The sequence below is a fragment of the Pantherophis guttatus genome, chromosome 1, assembly GCF_059756535.1.
Source record: "Pantherophis guttatus breed Tessera chromosome 1, ASM5975653v1, whole genome shotgun sequence".
Classification (NCBI taxonomy): Eukaryota; Metazoa; Chordata; class Lepidosauria; order Squamata; family Colubridae; genus Pantherophis; species Pantherophis guttatus.
Window position 1 is genome coordinate 5,771,137 of NC_142063.1, and position 25,450 is coordinate 5,796,586.

A 25,450-nucleotide genomic window follows, 5' to 3' on the forward strand; every position below is an offset into this window, starting at 1 on the left:
TGCAACTGGAAGAATGTGTCCCTATAAGTCAAGCCCCCTCCCTCCCAAAACCACTGTGAATGAAATGCAGGACTGAAAACTAATAATCAAATCTCATGGCAGCTTTTATTGTTAAGAGTATAATCCGGAAAAATCCTGTCCAGAGAATACTGGGAAGAACTCCAAAAGGGAAAAGGATGCACTCATATTTATCCATTTCAGGAAAAAAGAGGAGAAAATCATATATACATAAGTAATAGATGATGTAAGGGTACATATTCATAATGAACAAAATCTCTAGTTATTTCTCCACCCTTCTAATGTCTCTAGACAAACAACTTTTCTCTTAATAAAAGAATGTATCAGTTACATTGCCGTAGGCATTTTGTTAAAGCTTATTGAAAACAAAAAAAAAAAAATCGACTTTGCTATTTTATGGGCCAATTTGCACACATTTCTCCTAGGTTTCTATTTCTCAGATGAGAGTCCATCTGATGGGAATGGAGAAGCTATCATCAACACACCAATCGTGCACTTCCCAGGAGTGGTGGTTTTGCTCAAAGTGCCTTGGTCACTTCCCATTTGGACTCCTGCAATGTTCTTGCATTGGGGCTACCCTTGAAGACTCCTTGAAAGCTGCAGTTGGTCCAAAATGAAGTGGTGATTACAATATCAGATGTTTGTAGGATAGACTTCTGTTGCATGAGCTGCAATGGCTCCCAGGGTCTTCCAAGACACCATTCAAGGTGCTGGTTATCATCTTTTAAAAATTACATGTCCCGGGATTGGGTGATTGACAGATGCCTCCTGACTTTAGTTAGGAAACTGGGATTACAGTCATACCCTGGACGATCTTGCTAAAAACAGATACTCATTAAGGAAATTAGATTGTGATCCTGCGCATTGGTTGAATTATTCCTCTGGAGACTATCTATCCACACAGATCACATAGAGCACCATGGTTTACCAAGAAAGCCAAAGAGATGAAATGTCACAAAAGATGATAACATACTTTATACAATTATGGCATACTTTGCGCATCCATCTCAGGAAAATTCCATTTGACATTGACAAGGAAGTATAGCAGATCTGGATGTGAGGTGGATTTAAACTCTACCATTTCAAAAATAATGGAATAGTGGTTGACAATTCAAAGAAAGCCTCAGATATTTAACAAAAAAGCCATATTTGCTTAAAGCATTAAGCATCCCTTTAAAGTACTTACTTAAGCATTGGATTAAATTAAAAGGAATAAAAATAGAATTTTTCCACTGTAAAAATTAACACATCTTTACACATATGATTTCCATCAAATCAGAGCATTGGACATAATTGAGGACACTTTGAAAACATGATAAACAAAGGCTGGATGATAGTTACGGACCACAAGTAAATAATAACCAGTTGCAGCACTTAATAAGTTCCTCCTTCTCAACATTTTTTTTTTTAAATATCACATTCTAAACATGCTTCAAAGACAAATATAAATGACGCCAATCCTTGCATTAATTAGAAATTCTTGTTCCTTACTATATTTTCTCTACAATTCAGATCTGGCCTCAGTAGAATAATGTAGCATTTGGGGGAAAAGATACAGGCCAAGAGAGCACCTCCAGAGGCCAAAATGGAGAAGATCTCCACAGCCACCATGGACTTCCCTTTGGTGCTCAGGTAGGTAGGGAGGAAGGAGATCCAAACACTGCAAAAGACCAGCATGCTAAAAGTAATGAACTTGGCTTCATTAAAACTGTCGGGCAATTTCCTAGCCAGAAATGCCATTATGAAACTGATGAAGGCCAAAAAACCTAAGTAGGCAAGGACAATATAAAACATTAAATCTGAGCCTTCCTTGCATTCCAAGATGGTTTCTCCAAACAAGGAGTGAAAGTCCCAGCTGGGAAATGGAGGAGCAGTCCCTAGCCAGGTGGAACAAAGAACTACTTGGACCAGGGGACAGGCTATAACAATGGAGTTGGTCAGTGATTTTCCTAAGAGTTTCCTTGTTCTGTTCCCTGGCTTGGTGGCCATGAAGGCCAGAACCACTGTGACCGTTTTTGCCAACACAGAGGAAACTGCAAGGGAAAAGAGAATGGCAAAAGCAGTTTGTCGGAAGAGACAGGTGATCTTCCCTGGCTGACCAATGAAAAGGAAGGAGGAGAGGAAACAGAGCAGGAGGGAGACCAAGAGGATGTAGGTGAGATCTCTGTTGTTGGCCTTGACGATCGGGGTATCATGATGTTTATAGAAAATAATCAGGATTGCACATGTTATAGTAGACAGAAAAAGAGCAAGAAAAACTAAAATGTATCCCAGGGTGTCTTGATAGGCAAGGAAGTGGATCTTCTTGGCAATGCAGTGGTCCTTGTCCTTGTTGGGATACTGGTCTTCTGGGCAGGGTTCACAGTGAGCTGCATCTGAAATCAAGATTCATTATCTAAGACTTTCAAGGGTACTTCTCATGAACTTTAGCCCTCCCGCAGAGATGACATAACTGTCCCCTTTGAATTGTGACCAACCAACAAAGGGGGTGATGAATGACCCACTGTGCAATTTATGGGGCATGAAAAACAGCCATTCATCCTTTATTCATGATGATCCTGGGGATCGGTTAGCCAGTGACAAGGATTTGTTCAGATTCAGCTGTCCATTCCCTTGACGCTTCTCTGATTACTGTGGCTTTCAGTTTCAAATTGTGACCTGTTATTTTCCCCACTATATACTTGAACCCACAAAAACTGATAGACCAGTCAGACAGGAATGCTGCCATTTTGTTAGTATGTAGACTACTTTTTTTTAACAGTAAGAGAGTTGGAAGGGGCCTTGGAGGTCATCTAGTCCAACCCCCCGCTCACGCAGGAGACCTATATTAGGGATTCGAACCGCCGAACTGCCGACTTTTCTGATCAACAAGCTCAGCATTTTAGCCACTGAGCCACCTAGCCAGGCTAACTGTTGGTTACCCCTGTGTTAACCTCTCTGCTTCGTACTTCAAATATGTACGAATAGACTTCGTCTATTCGTCTATAAGCAAAGAATAGACTTTTGCTTTTTACTTCCTCCTATTCTATTGGGAAGCCATAGATAGATAGATCTCCACCTTTTCTCTCAGGTCTATTTCATCAGAGATTGATTGAGCTGAGAGAAGAAGCAAACTCTTAATAATAAAAATTAATTGCAAAATCCTTTCCTTCAGGAAAAAATGGAAATTGGTTTTCCTAATTGACGATTGTAGTAGGAATGGAAATGCAAGACAGGGATTTATAAATTGTGCCCTAAAACTAGCCTGCATGAAATTTCCGTGGATTGGGAAAGGTGGCTTCAGTGGCCAGGGCAGTTTTGTTCCATCAACTGAAAGGCTCTGCTGAAAAGTATGAATGCATGTCAATCTTATAAAAAATAACAACAATAATAAAAAATATTTTGATTTAGGAAATGTCTTCCTTGATCTGGAAGACCGACATTTGATGTCTCCACTACCTGTCTGATTAGAAATTGTCCCTTCTGGACAAGCATCACATTGGTAGCAGCAAACCTGCTTGCCCTCTGGAACTCTTCTCCTCTCTCCTGCATGGCACCTCCTCATACCACACCTGGCAAAGGGCATCTTCTAAAAGAGAAATATTTGAGATGATCTAAGCAATGAATATCATGATTAATTCCTTTCCAGATTCCTATTTGCATTCCATATTCCTATTTCTACATTCAGTATGTCAGTATGTCATCAAAAGAAAGACTAAAGCACCGTAATTAACATCCAGCTGTCTGCAATTACACCAGTTTTAATCTTCCCAGGCTCAAGGTTGACTCAGCCTTCCATCCTTTCTAAAGTAGGTAAATTGAGGACCCAGTTTGTGGGGGCAATAAGCTGACTTTGTATAAATATACAAAAGTATGAAGGCTATTGCTTAACACATTGTAAGCTGCCCTGAGTCTTCACAGAAGGGCGGCATATAAATCAATTTTTTTTTTAAAAAAATGGTTCATCTACATCTACATGAAACCAGGAACAGGTGCTGTGGGATTCAGGCCAGTGGAACCCCACCACATCAATATATGCCAGATGTTGGGACCCCAATGACACCAAGCTGCAGCCTTTGTTAAAGAAAGAATCAACAGGCCAAAGTTGGAGTCGCAGCAAAACGGATGGAAGATTTCGGGACTCCAAAACCTCCGCTGATAGCCATGTTGCAGGGCGGTCCTTCTCGGCCCCCACAATCTAGTTTTGACTGTGGTCGTGGAGGGCATCTCCTGTCGATCCCAGGGACATCGCAAAGTCCCTAGTTGATCCAGGAAAGCCCTTTTTCCGGCAGCGGGGTCATAGCCATCGGCTGCCAAGGCTGGGACAGCTTCAGGAGAAGAAAGGAGAAAGACAGCAAACTAGAACGGTGAGAGAATCTTATTTTTTAATTGATAAAAAGAACATCCTGAGGAACTAGAGACTTTGAATTTAAGATGGAGATGAAATAAGTGGCGACCTTATATTGGAATTGATTTTAATACCCTATTACTTAATTTGGAAGACATTTAAATTAGCCTTTAGTTTTGCTGACCAGGACTGGATTGAAAAAGAAGACATTAACATTTGGTTGAGTTTGCTTTTTTAAAATGAATGTTTGACTTTGGTTTGGTGTTGTTGTTGTTGTTGTTTTTTGGTGATTGAAGCCTCTCTATTTTCTCTCTTTTTTTTCTTCTATTGAAATTTTTTGTAAACGTTTAATAAGGAAGATTTGGATCTTAAAGATTTTAAAGCATAGGAAAGACAGGAGAGTGTGTGCTGCTGTCATCTGCTGGAGGAGATACTTTGTTGCTGTGTTTTTTTTCTAAGCAATTACCAGAGGAAACATTGTGGACAAAACTAACAGAGACTCTGAATCTTGAGCTGATAAGTGTGTGTGAGAACACCAGAGGAAGTGGAACTATCTGTATTGTTTTCACAGGTGTTCTTATTGGATTTAGCTGAAGTAAGAGTCTGGAAATACTATAGAATATTTTTTGCTTTTCTCTCTATTGTTGTGGCTTGCTTAAAAGACAACTCTCTGTATGCTTTCTGGATACAATGATAATTATATCTGATGGACCCTTCTTTTTTTTTTTAATCTCTTCCTTCCTTGTTTGTGGCTTTTCACCTTGACCTGAGACCATATAAAATTGGATTAAGGTAATCAAGAACCTGAAGATTTATTTTTATTTTTATTCTTATTTTTACTTCTATTTTTATTTTTATTATTATTGTTGAATTTTCTATACCTATTGGATTAGGGTTTAGAAGAACCTGAAGAGTGGTGGTATTTTATCTGCTTTCTCTCTTTTTTTTTTCTCTTTTTACTTCTTCCTTTTCCTTTTTTAAAATTGGATAAATTTTTAAATTTTCCCTGCTCCTTTTTTCTTTTTCCTTCTTCTTCTTCTTCTTTTTTCCTATTCTGGAATAAAATGAGCAGGAAAATTGTGACTGTGGGATTGGCTGCAACTACACCTTCTTCATCACCAACTGGAGGACAATGATCCATCCAGACAATGCTGCAGCAAGATAAAGAAAGAGAGAAAGAGAAAGATTTATTTATTTATTTATTTATTTATTTATTTATTTATTTATTTATTTATTTATTTATTTATTTATTTATTAGATTTCTATACCGCCCTACTCCCGAAGGACTCAGGGCGGTGCACAGCCAAACAATAAAAACACATACAATACAAAATTTAAAAAATAGAATAAAATCAAATTAAATAATTTTGGCCCCGACAAATTTAAAACCCCAAACTTTTAAAACCAATTTAAAATTGAATATATAAATACTAAAAAATATTTAAAATTTTAAAAATCTTTTATAAAAGAGGGGGAAAATTAGGCCAGGCCGGCCTGGTGAAATAGTAAGGTCTTTAAGGCACGGCGGAAGGTGCGCAGATCCGGGATTCTCTGTATCTCTGGGGGGAGCTCGTTCCAGATAGTAGGTGCCCCCACAGAGAAGGCTCTCCCCCTGGGGGCCGCCAGTCGGCATTGTTTGGCTGACGGCACCCGGAGGAGCCCCTCTCTATGGGAGCGTACCGGCCGGTGGGAGGCTATTGGTGGTAGTAGGCGGTCCCGCAAGATTTACCGATACAAACGATTTTACAAACAGTTTTAAGGATGGAACAACAGCTGTAGAAGGCAGATGAGGAAGTCCAGAGGATGGAACAGGAATTACTTAGGACAGATGAAAAAGTGGTCAATATTCAGCAAGCAATGTCGAAATATGAAGAAAGGCTGTTGAAACTGGAGAAAAGGGAGGAGCAAAAACAGGAAAAAATGAGAGATATAGAACATAAATTGGGAGAGATTCAGTGAGAAGGGAGCAACGTAATTGGGTTGGAAATGGATAAAGCAGAATTCTAACTTAGATTTCAAAACGTGGAAGAAGAAAAGGGAGAAAATTTGCCAGACATGATGAATGGGATGCTGGCTGAGGCAGTAGAAATTACTAAAGAGAAGGTGGTGGAAGGGGTGGACGAGATATATTGAGTCTGCACCAGATATGCAATGCGTAATAAATTGCCACGAGAAGTACATATAAGATTTACTAAGAAATCGCTTAAAGCACAAATTCTACAGGTGGCAGAGAAAAAACCCTGAAACATAAGGAGAAAGAAGTGATGGTTCTGAAACAAATACCAAGAAAGGTGAGAGACTTGAGAAGAGAATACCAGTTCCTGACCAAAATCTTAATCCAAAAAGAAATTAATTATAGATGGCTGATTCCAGAAGGCTTAATCTTAACGTGGCAACTTCAAAGATACAGGCTGGATACAATTGATAAAGCGAGACCCTTTTATGAAGACTTTTTTAAAGGAAAAGAAGTGGAAATCGAAACGGAATTTTCAACTACAGTGATGCCAGTAAAATTCACAGAAGAAGAATTGGCTATGATTGAATTAACAGAAGGCGCTGTTGGTGGAGTGGTAGAGCATAAGGAATAACGTAAAGTAAGATGTACTAGAGCAACAAAACCTACATATAAAGTATGAACATGGAAGAAATGAAATTAATTTCAATAAACATAAATGGACTCAATTCAGTAGCTAAAAGAAGTAAAGTGTTTCACAATTAGAGAAATTAAAATTGGATATAATATGCTTGCAAAAAGTTCATATTAAAAAGCAATATGAATAACTATTAATATGGCCCAAACTAGGTAGAACTTTTTTATCGTTGCCACAAAGTAAAAAGAAAGGAGTTGTTTTATATATTAAAAATTCATTGCCCACGAAACAAATATATGCAGACTCAGAGGGCAGAATCCTGATGGTGGAAATAATGGACAATAATATGAAAATTTTGTTGGTTGCAATATCTGCTCCAAATAATAATCAAAGTGATTTTTATAGAAAGTTGCACATGAAAATAATTGAAATGGAATATGAAAATATATGCATGATGGGTGATTTTAATGGAGTAGTAGACGGAAACCTGGATTATAATACACTTAAACCAGTAAGACATACCAGAAAGATATTACCGAAAACCTTCTTTAAGATGATAGAGGAAATTAATTTGAAAGACGTATGGAGAGACAGAAATGGAAAAATAGACAATATACTTTTTACTCTGATAGACACTCATCTTGGTCTAGATTAGATATGATTTGGATAACAATGGACTTGACTTTGAAAATAGAATATGTGGAAATAGAAACAAACTTGTGGGCTGACCACAATCCTGTGACTGCTACCTGGAAAGGTTGGAAAAGGAAATCTAGATGGACTTTAAATAATACAATATTAAAAGAGAAAGAGTTCGTACAGAAAATGGAGAGAGAATTGACTTTCTCTTTTAAAGAAAACAAGAAAGAAGACACATCGGCTCAAAATGTATGGGATACAATGAAGGCCTATGCTAGAGGTCTAATAATGGACTATACAAGAAAAAGAAACTTGAAGAAAAGACAAACTGCTAAATGTTAATTGATGAACATAAGAGATTTGAAAAGGAACTCCAGAAAGATCCATGTAAGAAAGATATAAAAATAAAAATGGACATAATAAAGCATAAAATGGACTTATTGGAGAAGGAAGAATTAGCCCAAAAAATAAGAAGTGCTAAACAGAACTATTTTGAAAATCCGAATAAACCAGGAAGGTGGTTAGCATACAAATTGAAAAAAGAAAGAGAATCAAGGAAAATATTTTAGAAGACATCAAATACGGGAAGTTTTACTATTGAATTGGGAGATGGTTAAAAAACATTATTATTTGAAAATTCTAGTCTGGGTATCAACAACTGAAGCTTTTACTTACTCGGTAGGATTGAAAAGGGAACAAATTGTTAGATATAGTGAATTACTGGATGAAAAGGGTGAACTTAAGTTAAAGCAAGAATTAGAAGATCAGGGATATAAAATGGATTGGTTTTCTAGCGGCTAGAATTGTATTTGCTAAAAATTGGAAAGGAGAGAAAATACCTAACAATGAAGAAATTATTAAGAAAATGATGGAATATGCTGAAATGACTAAATTGACACTTGAAATATGAGAACAGGAAGATAAACAATATTACTTGATATGGGGTTTGTTTTATCAATGGATAGAAAAAAACATGGAGATGAGATATGAAATATGAAATGCAATAAGATAAAATATTTTAAACTCTTCTTTTAGGAAATAAGCTTGTATATTGATATTATAAAGATTGCAGGAACACAAAAGGATGAAAACTGTTCTATACACTGTCTGTAATGATTGGGAATGATGATGTTTGTTTTTTGTTTGAAAATAAAAAAAAATTCAAAAAAAAAAAGAAAAGAAAAAAGAAAGAATCAACAGGATCCAACTGAATGGGATTGGCCCATGGAAATCCCTGTTGCCTGCTCTAATTTTAACTTACTGTACCTGCGTACGGTTTGCCAATTGCACAGTGGCAGATAGGACAATGCTCCAGAGGGTTAACATCATTGTCGAAAGGATCATTGATTGCCCTCTCCCCTCCTTGGAAGAGCTTGATAGCTCCTGCTGCCTTAAAAAAGTTCTAAACATTCTTAAAGATCCATCTCATCCTGAGCACCCTTTTTTTTAAATTTGATTTATATGCCACCCTTCTCCGAAGACTCAGGGCGGCTTTCAATGTGCTCAGCAATAGCCTTCATCCTTTTGTATATTTATACAAAGTCAGCTTATTGCCCCCACAACTGGGTCCTCAATTTACCTATCTTAGAAAGGATGGAAGGCTGAGTCAACCTTGAGCCTTGGCGAGATTCGAACCCTGCAGTAATTGCAGGCAGCTGGTTTTTTAATAACCAGCTTAATAACAGGGTGCCTTAAACCCCTGTACTACCAAGGCTCTTCTCTTTTGAACTATTATCCTCTGGCAGACGGTACAGGACAATAAAAACAAGGACAAATAGGCTGAAAAACAGCTTCTATTCCAGAGCAGTAACTATATTGAATTCCACTGTATAGTGAAATATTAATGCAGTATTCGGGGGCTTTCAATTCAACTGTATAGAATGTGAAGGATGTGTGTGTTTTTTTAATATACTTTTCTTATGTATGATGTACACTGAAGATGGCATTTAATTTTGTTGTACGAGGTGCAATGACAATAAAGTAAACTAAACCAAACTATTTGCACCATGGGTTTCAGAAGCAGAAGTTCCCTTCCCATTCCCTGACCTTTGTGGATGGATACAAATCTAATCTCATATTTCCTATATGTAAATCAGGTTTTTCACCAAATGACTGTCATATTCTGTGACTCAGTTGGCCATTTTTCAACTTAGAAGGAAGTTCTGGGTATGTCTACTCTAGAGAAAAGAAGGACTAGGAGAGGCACGATAGCAGCCTTTTAATATTTGAGGGGCTGTTCCAAAGCTGAGTGGGGTCACACTATTTTCCAAAGCACCAAAAGGCTAAACAAGAAACAACTGATTGAAACTAACCATGGAGAGAAACAATCTACAACTAAGGAGACATTTCCTAACGGTGAAAGCAATCAACCCATGGAATAGCTTGCCTTCAGAAGAAGTGAGTGCTCCATCAATGGAGGCTTTCAAAAAGAGACTGGACAGCCATTTGTCTGAAATGTTTTAGAGTCTCCTGCTTGAGCAAGGGGTTGGACTAGTTGACCTCCAAGGTCCCATCCAGCTCTCTTATTCTGTACTCCTATGGTTCTGTATTCCAAATATTTTCCTGAATTTACAGTGTCTCCTTGTGGCTCACCTTAGTTGGCCAGACAATTGCATCAGAATTAATGGTGAAATCCTGTCCTCGGGAAGCCATGGGATCTATTTGCCCAACTTTCATGGGGAGAAAAGTTTCATTGGGGAGGAAAACCCAGTTGAAAAGATCAAAGCGAGGAGAACCCACTTTATTTTCTGAGATTGAGATTTCATCTCCAGCACTGTTGTTAAATCGGACATTCCTCAAATAGTGAAGAATCTGAAAGAAGAAGGAAAAACACCTCAAGTAATTGGAGAAATTGATTGAAAGATGAGATGAGTTATCACGGCTAAGATGATTCTTTGTTAGTCATCAACTTAGGGCTTGGGTGTGCACATGATAAAGAAGAGGAGTTCCACAGGTGGAGATCTGGTCAGGATTTTAATGCCACACTCCAAATTTCATTGTATGCTGTTGCTCTTGTGATACTGGGCTACATGCATTTTTAAATGTTTCCTTTGGCTTCAGATCTTGTAAATAACAAATGCATTTTAGGAATGATTTTATAATTTCTATCTCAACCATTGAAAATTCCAGAGACTTTCTCTAGTTCATAGTCAAAGACAGCAGAATGTAGGAACCAGATCTGACCAGGTGAGGCCATGTGGAAGGAAGTACCTGTCCTGGTTTGTCCTGTCCAGAGAAGACCAATGTTTAGTCATTGATGCTGGAAAATGTGATGAATAATAGAGCAGGAGCCAATCAGGTCCACTTTGAGTCCTGCTGCGTCTCTGAAATTGACAAAGGCTCCTTTCACACAACAATCCGCATCAAGCAACAAACCACAAACAAAAAAATTGGGTAGGTAGCTGAAGTTAGTTCATAACTTTCTACCACTTTCCCACAAAAGATTATGCTTTATTCATATTATAGTTTTAAAATAATTGATGTTTTAATTTGCACCGAGATGCACTTATAAGTTGTGTTAGATATTTCATCCTTGGGAAACTTCCTCTCTAAGGATCTGTGGAGTGGATAAAAAGTGACAGAAATTACCTGCCATGACTGGACATTTGAGATCCTCTTTCCAAGCCTCATCTTAGCTGGTTGCACTCCTGATCCATACGTTGCATGTAAAGCATGTGCCAGAACATAAACAGCATTGTAGATGTTGTAACTTTCACCCTTCATAGTTCTTTCAAAAGTGTACGTTGTCAGATGGTGTAAATTCTCCTTTCCGGTACATGGTTCTTTCCAATCTGAAGAATTTTTACCTAGTTTGTAGTCGGTGCATTCAAAGACTCCTTCCCACCATTGCAGGAGAGAGAGGTCCACTTGTGAATTGAAAGGATCTAAAGACAGGAGGAAATGGCTGAATTCTGGGATGTCCTCAGTGTCTCTAAAATGCAAAGCCCCATGGAAGGGCATTATAATTTGCAACATGGCTTTGGGATTTAACATGGTAACTTTCCAATGGCAAGTTAAGATCCAAACTTTGGGAGACGATGCCTTTGACACTTCTTCGTCAGCATTCGCATCCAGCAGCATGTTTCCAAAATTAATGGTGTCTCCAAACAGAATAATCACCTCGGCTTCAGACCAGGATTTGTACATATTGATTGATTCCAACCATGTAATAACAAAAAAATCTGGTTTCAGTACTTCAGCGAAAGCCAGGCAGATCTCCTTCTCCTTGAGGACTGGAATGAGAGACGAGATGTAATGTTCTCCATTGTCACCTTCATGGGCTAGAAGCCCAACCCAGTTCCACTGGAAATACAGGAGCAGCTGGACTAAAGCCACATACTGAGGAGATTCCTTGGAATCAATCCGGAGGAAGGAAGGGTGAACTGTTCTCTCTCCTCCAGTGAAATCAAAGCCAAAACCGAGCTGGAGAAAATGAGATGGATCTTATAAAGACAAAGTAAGCTATTATGGTGACTTTAATTGTGTGGTTTCTTGTCCCACCAGTCAGGCTGACTCACTTTGAGTGGCAAGCTTAAACTTCTTCTCTTCATATGAAGAGCCACCATTAAACATATTTTGCCTGGTAGTGACAGGTCAAAAGACAATGAAACATACCATCAGCCTCATACAGGGAATAAACTTCACCAAAATGGTGGATTCGTTTTTTTGAAGAATAAGTTAGGAAGTTATTCCTCTTAACAAGCAGAGCATTTCGGAATTATCTATCTCCTTGAGGTTATCTTGATATATCAAATGGAGCATGCTTTCTCTAAATCACTTTCTACTGATATGCCCCCCAAAACAATTTTGGTTTCATCTTTGGTTTCTGTGGTTTGTGTACTCCATATTGCATCCAATGGAGCCTCCTTACCTGTGGGACCTTGAAGATGCTGAAGATGGCGGCCATCTGCCTTGAGGATTGGGAGTTGAGACCTCCAATGACAGAGAGCAAAGGGTCCTGCCTGTTACATCGATAACCTGGAACCATTTCGTCTTGTGTGGAGAGAAGGGAGAGGCTGTTTGAGGAAATCTTCATCTCAATTTGTCGATTGTCATAGATGTTGAAGCCAAGTGTGACGTTGGGCAGGAGAACCAAATCCTTGTTGACCTGTCTGACTGCAAACATCAAGGCCAGGAATGGCTGGTATTTTTCTGTCAGGCCTCTACAATGAGAAAAAACATTGGGGACATTATAGGAAAGATTGTATATGCTGTCAAAGTTTGCCTTGCCTTTTGTGTTGTTGTTTGGAGCATGTCCCAGATTTCATTGGGTTTGTCTTCTTTTAAAGAATCTTCTTTGATTAAACTGGGATGGTTTTGTGAGGAAGGAGAAAAGGCTTTTTGTCCAAAACAAGGACTGTTTTATAGCCCTCTATCATCCCTCCCATTTTCAGTTTGCTCCAGTGGCTGTAATCCTTCCCATTTGTTCCTCTAAAACACAAATGAATTTGGGGCTGTTTTGGAGAATCTTCTTCAGGTCTGGTAACCATTGCTGAGCAAATGACTTCATTTGTGGGTCATTTACTGAGGGTCTTTATTGATTATTGATGCTGATTCCAAAACTCAGCTTGGTTTTCTGTTTTCAGTATCCTCAATTCAGATTGACCCTTTCTTTGAATTTTCCACCCAAAACTTCTGCCCAAATTAACATTGAAGTATAGTAAGACCACACTTGGAATACTGCATCCAGTTTTGGTCACTACAAGATAAAAAAGATGTTGAGACTCTAGAAAGAATGCAGAGAAGAGCAACAAAGATGATTAGGGAACTGGAGGCTAAAAGAACAGTTGCTTGAATTGGGTATGTCTAGTTTAATGAATAGAAGGGCCAGGGGTGACATGATAGCAGTCTTCCAATATCTCAGTGCTTTCCATAAAGAAGAGGGGGTCAAGCTATTCTTCAAAGCACCTTAAGGCAAGACAAGAAAAAATAGATGGAAACTAATCAAGAAGAGAAGCAACCTAGAACTAAGGAGAAATTTCTTGACAGTTAGAACAATTAATCAGTGGAACCTCTTGCCTCCAGATGTTGTGAATGCTCATTCGGAGAAAAATACCAGACCGGAAGGAAAAGACTTAAAGAGAGAAAAACAATAAATACAGAAAATTGGACTCCTAAACTGGGAAGACATCTTAAAATGCTGGAATTATTTACTTTAAAAACTTATTCTGCTTCTATAATTGAATTACAATTAAAATTATGATTAAAAGAATTAAAATTAGACTGACCAGTGGCAATATCAAAATTTAAGTTGAGAGCGCTACCTGCTGACCGAAGGAAAATATACAAGTCCGGGAATACTTCCAGTATTCAGATCCAAGAGAGGAATATGGGAGGCAAGTCAAAAAAAGAATAGAAATCAAACTACTGAAGCGGGCAAGAGATGATGGAAGAAAAAGAAAGTGTTTTGTTGTTGTTTTGATTTGCTTTTTCCCCCCTCTTTCTTTCCCATCTTTTTTAGAATGGTGGCATGATTATAAGCTAGGTAGAAACAAGAGAATGGGGGAACATTTGTATATACATACCTTTATATAATGAAATAAAAGCAATAATAAAATGGGAAAACTAGAGATTGAATGATAGTATTATTAAGTACATTTAAATAACATTGTGATTGGCATTGGAATAATATATTGAAACACTGAGCAATTAAATAATGAAAGAACATACCTTAATATAAACATGTGCATTACTATCAGAATTATATAGATTTGATGATTGTAAAGAATATGATTAGAATAATCTTGTATGTTTAAATAATATTGTGATTGGTATTAGAATTGTGTATTGAAACATTGAATAATGAAATAATGAATGATTGTATCTTAATACAAATAGTTGCAAAGAGTGAAATACGGGAGGTAAGCTAAAAATGAACACGATTCAAAGCATCAAAGTGGGTGAGAGATGTTGGATAGAAAGAAAACATATTTTAATAAAAGGGTGACATGATCAAAAGTTGGAACAGAGACAGAAATAAGAGAAAGGGGGAATATTAGTATACACATTTTTACATGATAAAATAAAAGCAATAACAAGAGGGAAGTTTAGAAATTGAATGGTGGTATTATTATGTGTGTTTAAATAATATGGTGAGTGGCATTAGAACAATATATTGAAACATGGAATGATTTAATAATGAAAGACTATAACTATAATAAATGTGTATTATTATTAGAAACATATAAGCTGGTTGAATGTGACAATTATGATTAATATTACTAGTTTTATCTGTATTAAAATGTATTACACCCAGGTGCCACTCTGTTCACACATTGATATGTATATGTAAAATAAAATAAAAAACTTGAAACAAACAAAGAAAAAGAAGTTGTGAATGCTCCAACACTGGAAGTTTTTAAGAAGAGATTAGACAACCATCTCTCTGAAATGGTATAGGGTTTCATGCCTGAGCATGGAGTTGGACAAAAGACCTCCAATGTCCCTTCCAACTCTATTGTTCTGTCCTGTCCTGTCCTGTCCTGTCCTGTCCTGTCCTGTCCTGTCCTGTTCTATTCATTACATTAACTTATTAATTAGACAAACATGTTTTTTTACATATTGTCCCTCCTCACTTTTGTTGTTATTTATCATCTTTCTGATGAAGAATTCTGGAAAGATTGACAATTCTAGACTATTTTATAAGCTTGGCTCTTTATTGAAAAAAACACAAAGATTTGAACAGCACAAGGACAATGCCAATATTACAACAACCAGTATTTCTGATAGGAGCCCCTTAAATCCCAAACAAAGCAAACAATGATCTACATTTATCCCAACCAGGTGAAACTTACGGAGCTGGCAAATGACGTTGGTATGGGTTTAAAACAAAGTCTGGGCCCTCGTTGAGATAAATTGTGGTTCCCAGAGCCAAATTCCCACTTATAATAAGATCTCCAGGCTTGTAAAATGTCTTTGGAATAAATGTAAGCCTTGGCATGACACATCTGGTTTGCATCCTCTTTGTAGAAGTTGGAGGCAGGAGCCAGCAGAGCAGCAGCAGCAGGAGAGGCAGCCCAGTCATTCTCGTCACCTTCCCACCTAGATCAGAAATCATGTTTTGTGCAGAAGCTGAATTGCAGGTAACACTTGAAATCTCAGCAGAGTTTAAGCACAGTAGACACCATCCATGCCACTTGGACAACCCAGGGCAAATTTATATTGGCAATGTTCCCCCTTATCTGTGTTTGGGCTCTGACCAAAGAGGCAACGAAAACCTGTGAGCCTCTTCAAACCCAGGTGTTATCTCTTTGCAAGACCAGGTTACGTTACATGTCCGGCCCCCACCTGGAGGACTCAGATATTTTTTAAAACAGGTTTCATCTCAGAAGATTTTTCTGGGTAGAAATCCACAGGGGATACATGAAGAATTACTGTTCTTCTGATAATTGCAAGGAAAAGCCATTGTCCTCCCCCACCCCTTAGCAACAGCTTCTCTTCATACGGCAGAATGGAAAACATGTTTGTGCCTCTTCTCGCAATGCACAGAGCAGATGGACTTGAGAGTCATGGTGGACTTGTGTACTTGACCTGGATGAAACTGAGTCCCTGCAGACAAGGTGGATTTTGGGCTGTTTGTTCAGATAGGATGAGTGCTAATGGGGCATGGCAATCAGCTGTACCCTGGTAATTGTGATCAATCATACCAAGTTATGGAATAACTAGTTTATTATCAATGGCAGTGGATGAAATTAGAAAGTGGGGTAACAAGAATGGATCCATACTGTTACTTGGTTCTCTCCTTTATCTGAAACTAGTTCCATTCAACGTTGGTTGGAAGGGAGAGATTCAGCCCAATACCCCCATTTTCAGGGTCCATCAGTAAGGCTTTCTTAGTCCAAAGTCAAGTATCATCCTTATGTTGATGATATTCAATTGTGCAACCGTTGAATGACCAAGCAAGGCTGTCACCGTTTTGCCCTAGTGAGTGAAAACTGTTGGATGGAAATGAACAATCTCATTTTGAATCCAAACAAAACTAAGGACTTGTGGATGATTGGTTCTCCCAGAACTGGAACTTTTCATCTTTGTTTCTGTATGACGTTGCACCATCGTGCTTAGGACTGCTGGGCATTCAGGGGTCTTCCTGGACTCTCAGTTCCTGCTCAAGGACCAGTATGGTAGCCATGGCCAGGAAAGTCTTGGTAAATCTTTCATCTTTCAGATGCGAAAGATCTAGAACACACATGAAGTTCCAATTAAATTGATTTATTAATACCCCCCCCCAAATCATGAACCACAGCATACTGGACAATTTTGGTGGACCCTGGATGAAGCAAATAATCCAGGCCCTTTCAGTGAGGATTCAGGCCTGGGTATGGGATGGAAACGGCATTAGGGTGGTATAAAGACTCCTGCCTCAGCCAGGAAGTTGGACCTCCAAAGTCCCTTCCAGCTCTCTGTTTATAGGATTCTTTCTGAGGAACCATCTCACCCCAATGGTATCGTGTTTCCCCAAAAATAAAACCCTGTTTTATATGTGTTTTTTTTGCCACCAAAAAGGCACCAGGTCTTTTTTTTAAAAAAAAAATTATTGTATTTTTATTGTTAAAGAGTAACAGAAAAAAATAAAAGAAACAATACAAAAATCAATAGTAAAGAAAGAAAAAAATTTTCCCCTCAATGTGCTATACAAATGGAAAGGAAGTTTTAGGAAATTAAAGTCTTCAATTCTTCCAAAAATCTCTTTGATAAGGTACTGGCGCCGATTCATCCAATCTCCCAAGTGCAAAGTCCACAAATGGTTGCCAAGTGTTCCAGAAAACATTCTCTTTGCATATACCACTTCTAATTTTAATATCACAAGTCAATTTATCATTTAATGCAAATTTCCATGTTTCATTATACCATTCTTCTAATTTTAAGTCAACATTTAATTTCCAATATCTAGCAATTATAATTCTCCCCATTATAACCAAAATCCTCACCAATTCTCTTTCTCCAGTTGTTAATGTTGTTTCATTCAATATTAATAATAATATAGTTTCTGATTTCAATTTGACCCTCTTCTTAATCATTTCAAATATTTCATTTTCTATCCTAGACCAAAAAAGTTCAACCCCATTACATTTACACCACATATGAGCATATGTCCCAAGTTCCACTTTACATCTCCAACACATTTTATCCACCTTATTATCCATTTGAAAAAGTCTTATTGGGGTCAGATACCACTTCCCCAGGTCTTATTTTTGGGGTGGGGGATGTCATCCACAGACTCACCTCACTTGTGCATGTCACCCCCTGGCCTCCTTTTTGCTGTCAAAGGCTTCAGGAAAGCCTTCCCAGCCTTGCCAGCTGCAGAAGTTCCTGAAGGCCTTTGACAGCAAAAAGGAGGCCTTCAGGAACTTCTGCAGCTGGCAAGGCTTTCCTGGAGGCCTCGGCAGTTGAGAACAGAGCTCCAGCTGTTATCGGCTGCAGAGGCCTTCAGGAAAGCCTTGCTGGCTGCAGAAGAAATGAGCCCCAAGGCAGGTGTCAGGGCATGCTTGGCATGGCTGCAATTGTCCAAAGGTAAGTAGTAGGGCAGTTCCACCCCCACCCCCATTGCCACGCTAGCTTAATTTTTAACCAGAGCATCCTGGAGTGGGCAGGATCTTAATTAGGGCTTGTTTTGGGGGTAGGACTTATATTGGGCACATGTGTAAAAATCAAGCTAGGACTTACTTTTGGGGTAGGTTGTTTTTTTGGGGAAATATGGTAGTATTAGTCCACTACAATTGATTCATTAAAATGGGCATACTGCAGGCCTTCTTTGTCAGACTTTTGGCTGATCGAGTCTAGAAGGAGAACTTTTTCTGCCATGGAATATCTTGCCAGCTGAGGTGAGGTCTGTTCCCTCCCTTCTGGTCTCCCAGAAGGTTATTAAAAACTGGCTCAGTTAGTTAGCCTGGTGCCCTGATGGGGGAACTCTGTGTTAGAGAGGGCTGGTGGATTGACAAAGAAGATGGTGCCGTTGTATAAATTTTGCTCCCTGACTCAATTTTTAATGTTTTAATGTTTTATATTTATGATTCTAATTGTACCCACCCAGTTGCTTTGCAGAGTGAGAGAGTGGCATATCAATTTAATAAATGAATGAATGAATGAATGAATGAATGAATGAATGAATATAATTTTCTCTCTGTCATTTATATATTTTTGGAGTCCTTGGTGTTCTATGAGCTTGGTTATTTGTCTGCAGACATTTCAGATACTAGAGAGTGTGAGGATTGCTTCCTGTTTATATCCAGTAGCTTACTTCTCAGTGTTGATGGGGGTCTGATTTTTTCCCTTGGTAGTTCCTTGATTAGGATATTGTTTTCTGTTTGTTTGTCTGGTGTTAATCCATGCTTATCTGGGTGTTGCCCGCTGGAGAGGATGTGCTTTGCTCTTTTAGTTTCCTTCTTAGCTTTTTTTTTTTAATATACTTTATTAAATTTTTCCATTACAAAAAAAAAAAATGTAAAATCTCTACGACCTTCAGAGGCACAGTGTTTATACATATTAAGAAGTCATACATCGTATATACTTCATCCTTAGCTATTCAAGATTATATTTACAAGTTATGCGTTCAGTATATTTCACCTTTTAGATACGTAAACTAATCATGTCCTAAAATCATGCTTTTATCCTATTCTTTAACCATTTATACCAATTTCCCATACTTCATAATATTTAAATTTCTCATCATTATTTAATTCACTCATCAGTTTTGCCATTTCTGCGCACTCTAAGATTTTATTTATTAACATTCCTTCTGGTGGTATGGTTTTATTTTTCCAGTACTTCGCTTTTTTATTGTCGCAACCCTTTGTCGGCTCAAAATCACTGTTGTTGACATCTATCTGACAAATGTAAACAGCATCATCAAACACTTGGTAAGCATCATCTTGAGCAGGCCTGTCAAAGTGGGGGCCTTGCACAGGCCACGCCCACCCTAGCTCTGCAAAGGCAAAAAACCATCGCAATAGATCATGATACAGTCCACGATACAAGAGGGTTTGAAACCCCTGATCTTGAGTGATGGCTTTTTGGAGAAAGAAATTGATTTCAAAATCAGCAAGGCTAGCCAGGTGTTGGTTCAGCTGTGTACTAGAATGCTCAATCGATACAATATTTGTATCAGCACAAGATTCAGGGGTTTACAATTTTTAAATGTCATGGGGGACTTTAAACATCTGCAAGGCTAAAACATTCATGTTACCTCTGACATCCCTCCAATCCCTCAAAACCGCAACCATAGTCATCCCTTCTCCCGAGGCTCTAGGTCTGAGTGTCAGAGTTGGAATCCCACTGGACCACATCTGGTCTCCGGATTGTACATTTTGGGAGCCATTTTTTTATGATGAAAACAAAGATCGGGGGGCATGACATAAAAAGTTGCAACAGGGACATGGAACCAAGATGCAGCAACCTGAAGCAGTTTGGTCCACCTTCTCAATGACTCCATTTATTTCTTTAAAAGTTTCAATCTGTTTGCTTGGGTTTAATGGGGAAGTTGGGAGAGGAGCCGTCATTTTAGGGTTTTGTTTTTTCATTTCTGCAAGTTTTCCAGTTCTTTCACACCCCTTGAGATCACCTTGTATATGTACATGGTGCTGCTTGGGTCTTAAAATCCTCGACTTAAGTCTGTAGTAGAGTTTTCCCATTAGTGTCTCAAGCAGTGAAACCTGTTAAGCAAGACGGCCATGTTTAACAACCCCCCATCCCTGGCTCTCCCTGATGTGTTTTGGTTAAAAAGCACAGATCTTTCTCTTTCCATCTTTGAGTGTGGAGGTGGGATCGTAGAAACACCCAGGAGCATAGAAGAGTTCAGAGGCAGATGCATAAATAAATGTCTTAAACGTATTTATTCATATAATAAATCATATTAACTATGTACAACAGAGATCGAGTCTCATGAGGAACAAACATGAAAAGAGAGAGATGGAGAGAGCGAGGTGGAACAGGTTGGAGGGGGTTTTATACTCAGGGTAAGCCCCTCCTTTCCACACAGGGGTGGAGACACTCTCTGCCTCCACTCGTGTCTATATGACACATGTGCCAATGGCTTGCAAATACTTGACATTGAGGAAGTTTAACATGTGATCAATCAATCAGTAAAAATAAGAAATATGGGGAAAATATGTTGTAATACATTAAATTTAAATGTAAGACGAAAGATAAATGTGTACTAAGAAAATCATGATAAATGTTGAATATGATGACACCAAAAATTTTGTACCCAGATGCTACACTGATTAATGACAAATTGTTTGTTTAAAAATAAAAAAAAATTGTAAAAAAGAAAAAGAAATATAAATGAGGCAGATTCATATATTACTTAGAAATTCTTATTCCTTACTATATTTTCTCTACAATTCAAATCTGGCCTCAGTAGAATAATAAAGCATTTGGGGAAAAAGATACAAGCCAAGAGAGCAGCTCCAGAGGCCAAAATGGAGAAGATCTCCACAGCCACCATGGACTTCCCTTTGGTGCTCAGGTAGGTGGGGAGGAAAGAGATCCAAACACTGCAAAAGACCAGCATGCTAAAATTAATGAACTTGGCTTCGTTGAAACTATCAGGCAATTTCCTAGCCAGAAAGGCCACTATGAAACTGATGACGGCCAGAAAACCTAGATAGGCAAGGACAATGTAAAACATTACAGCTGAGCCTTGCTTACATTCCAAGATGGTCTCTCCAAACAAGGAATGGAAGTCCAAGTTTAGAAACGGGGGAGAGGTTCCCAGCCAGGTGGAACAAAGGACTGCTTGGATCAGGGGACAGGCTATAACAATGGAGTTGGTCAGTGGTTTTCCTAAGAGTTTCCTTGTCTTGTTCCCTGGTTTGGTGGCCATGAAGGCCAGAACCACCATGACAGTTTTTGCCAACACAGAGGAAACTGCAAGGGCAAAGAGAATGGCAAAGGCAGATTGTTGGAAGAGACAGGTGAGCTTCCCTGGTTGATCAATGAAGAGGAAGGAGCAGAGGAAGCAGAGCAGGAGAGAGACCAAGAGGATGTAGGTGAGATCTCGGTTGTTGGCCTTGACGATTGGTGTGTCATGATGTTTATAGAAAATCACCAGGACTGCAGAAGTGATCACAGAGAGGAAAACAGCAAGAAAAACTAAAATGTATCCCAGTGTGTCTTGATAGGCAAGGAAGTGGATCTTCTTGGCAATGCAGTGGTCCTTGTGCTTGTTGGGAAATTGGTCTTCTGGGCAGGGTTCACAGTGAGCTGCATCTGAAATCAAGAATCTTTGCCTAAGGACTTCTTGAACAACTATCATGCACATTATACCTCCCGCATAAATGATATGAGTGTTGCCTTTCTGCTGTTGACCTACCTACAAAGGGAGTAATGAAACAATCCCCTGTGCAATTTCTGGGACATCAAAAAGGGCAAATCATTCTTCATTTATGATGATCTTGGCAGTAGATTAGCCAGAGACAAGGATTTATTCAGTTCCAGCTATCCATTCACTGTGCAATTCCATGACTTTCAGTTTTTTTCCCTACCATTTTATAATGGAACCCACAGAAGACAGACGGATCTATTAACCAGGAATTCTGGTGCTTTGTTTGTGTGTACATTATCCCTGCCTTGACCTCTCTGCTTTGTACTTCAAATGTGTTCATTCAGACTATTTTTCCTCCCTCCTGCTCTATCAAAGAGACGTAAATAAATGGATCTCCTCTTTCTCTGGCAGGTCTATTTCCTCAGAGGTTGATAGAGATGCCAGAAGAAGCATCCTCTAAATAATCAAATAAAAGCTTGGACCACATGCCCCGCTTCCTCAGGAAAAGACTGAAAGTTGGTTTCCTGATTGGGTGTGAAAGTAGAAGCAGAAATGGATGTTGGGGACTCATAAATTGTGTCCTTGGGAATTGGGAAAGGTGGCTTCTGTGGCCAGGGCAGTTTAGTTCTGTAAACTGAAAGGTTCTTTTGAAAAGTATGAGTGCATGTCAGTTTTATCAAAAATGGCACAATAATAAAAATATATTGATTTAATGAATGTCTTCCTTGATTCTAGAAGATTTAAATTTGAAGTCTGCTCTACCTGTCTGATTAGAAATTGTCCCTTCTGGACAAGCATCACAGTGGTAGCAGCAAACCTGCTTTCCCTCTGGAACGCTTCTCCTCTCTCCTGCATGGCACCTCTTCCTTCTACACCTGGCAATGGGGATGGTCTGAAAGAGAAATACTTGAAATTACTTAAGCAATCAACCTGCTGCATTCATTCTTTTCCCCATTCCTCCTTCTATGTTCAGAAGAAATACATTTATCTATACCATCTATCAGAAATATGGAACAGCTTCTGAGGGATTCAGGACACTGGCATTTCTGACATATCAACAGATGCTGGAGATTGGAACTGGGGTTTCATCCTGCAGAGAAAGGCTTGCATAACTAAAATAAAGAACCATGAGAATACAACTGAGTGACAATGGTCCATGGAAATCACTGCTACTTGCTGTAATTGAATACTATATTTCAAGCAGATGTTGTTCCCAAGCCTAACCGTTGGTGGAATGACACAAATCGGACCTCAAATGTGTTAAATGCAAGGCAGATTTTTTCACCAATTAACTGCCATAATTTCTGACTCAATTGATTATTTTCCAGTTAGAAAGATATTCTGCATCTCAGGAAGAGAATGAATCTTTCTCTGAACTTTCAACATTTCCTTGCAGCTCACCTTTGTGGCCCAAATGATTCCACCAGATTTAATGGTGAAATCCTGGCCTGGAGGAGCATCAGGATTTACTTGCCCAACCTTCATGGGGACAAAAGATTGATTGGGGAGGAAAAGCCAGTTGAGAAGATCATAGCGAGCAGATCCCAGTCCATCTTCTGAGAAGGAGACTTCATCTCCAGCACTGTTGTTGAACTGCACATTGCTCAAATAGGCAAGAATCTGAAAGAAAAGAGACCTTCAGAAATAGGAGTTTTTGGTTAGAGGTACAATTATGGCTTCTATCAGAACATGGTGACCATCTTGAGAAGATGAGTTCATGTCTGAAAAGCTAGAGGAATTCTCTTGGAGAACTGAGGAATCTGCAGTACCACCAAATATTTAATTCTGAAACTACAAATGTTTTTTCTTTGGTCTTTGTATCATGGTTTCTTCAAATCAAGCTTTTGTTGAGCTGCACAGTATTGTTGAACTGTACATTGCTCAAATAGGCAAGATCTGGCTCATTGTCAAAGGCAACAGAATGCAGGAACCAGATTTGATCAACTGGGCCATGTGGAAGGAAGCATCTGACCTGGTTGGAAACTTCACTATTCATAGAGATACAACATTTTAGCCTTTGATGCAAAAAATTCTGATGAATTTCAGACCAGGAACCCATTAGGACCACTTTGAATCTTGCTCTGTGCTGTGGTTGTAATAGAAACAGAATCACAGTATTGGAAGGGACATTGGAGATCTTCTAGTCCAACCCCCTGCTCAAGCAACAGACCCTCTACCGTTTCAGACAAGTGGCCATCCTGTCTCTTTTTAAATGACTGCAGCAATGTGGCACCCATGACTTCTAAAGGTAAACCGTTCCTTAAGAAATTTCTCCTTAGTTCTACATTACTTCTCTCCTTGGTTAGTTTCCATCCATAATTAATCAGAAGCTCTTTCCACAAAGCAAGCTGAGTACCACAACAAATGGTAAACTAAAATAAAAAGGGCAGGGTCTCAGATGAATTGGAATGGAAGTACACAGACATTTAATCAGTAACTGAACAAATTCATATGGGGAGCTTCCGATCTAAGTGTCTGTGGACTGAGTCAAAAGCCCAGAAATTACCTGCCATGACTGGACATCTGAGATCCTCTTTCCAAGCCTCATCATGGTCGGTTGAACTCTGGATCCAAACATTGCATGTAAAGCGTGTGCCAGAGCATAAATGGCATTGTAGATATTGTAACTTTCTCCTGTCATTCTTTTTTCAATAGTGTAATTGGGCACATTCTGCAGATTCTCCTTTCCTGTGCATTGTTTTTCCCCCTTTAGTGGGATCTCTCCTGTTTTATGGATCTTGCAGCCAAAGACAAATTCCCACCATACGGGGAGAAAGACGTCTCCTTGGGGGTTCAAGGGGTCTAAAGATAGGAGGAAGTGGCTGAATTCTGAGACATCCCTGGAATGGTCCCTAAAATGCAAGGCTCCATGCAAAGGCTTTATGTATTGCAATGTGTATTCAGATTGTGCGATGCTAAGTTTCCAATGGGAAGTGAAAATATAAACATTCCTAAATGATACTTTTTTGTATTTTTCAAAAAACTGTACTGCCCCTATTACAGTGCTAATAATAGTGTAGTCTCCAAAAAGAGTAAACACTTCTGTGTTAGACAAGGTAGGAAAATTGAGAATTAATTTCTTCACAGTGATTTCAAAATTATCCAATTCCAGCATTAGAGTGAAGGCCAGGCAGATCTCCTTCTCCTGGAGCATTGGCCTCAGAGTTGAGACGAAACGTTCTCCCCTGTCATCTTCAGGGGCCAGTAGTCCAACCCAGTTCCACTGGAAGTGCAGGAGCAGCTGGACTAAACCCACATACTGAGGAGATTCCTTGGGATTAATCTGGATGAAGGAAGGATAAACTTTTCTCTCTCCCTGAGAGAACTCAAAGCCAACACCGAGCTGGAGAAAAAGAAATTCATCTTTCAAAGACAAAGTAAAAGTTTTATGGTGACTTAAGTAGTGACCATTGTGTGGTTGATGGCCCCCCAGTCAGACTGACACACTTTGACTGGAAAACTTCATCTTCTTCCCTTCTTAGCCTTTTTTATTGGTTGTCAGAAGACAAGAAAAGAAATGAAGAACCTGATACAGAGAATAAATGGCACTAAAATGAGGGCTACCCTTTAATAAAAAATAAGTTAAGAGTCAGAAGCTCATTATATCCCCCCCGA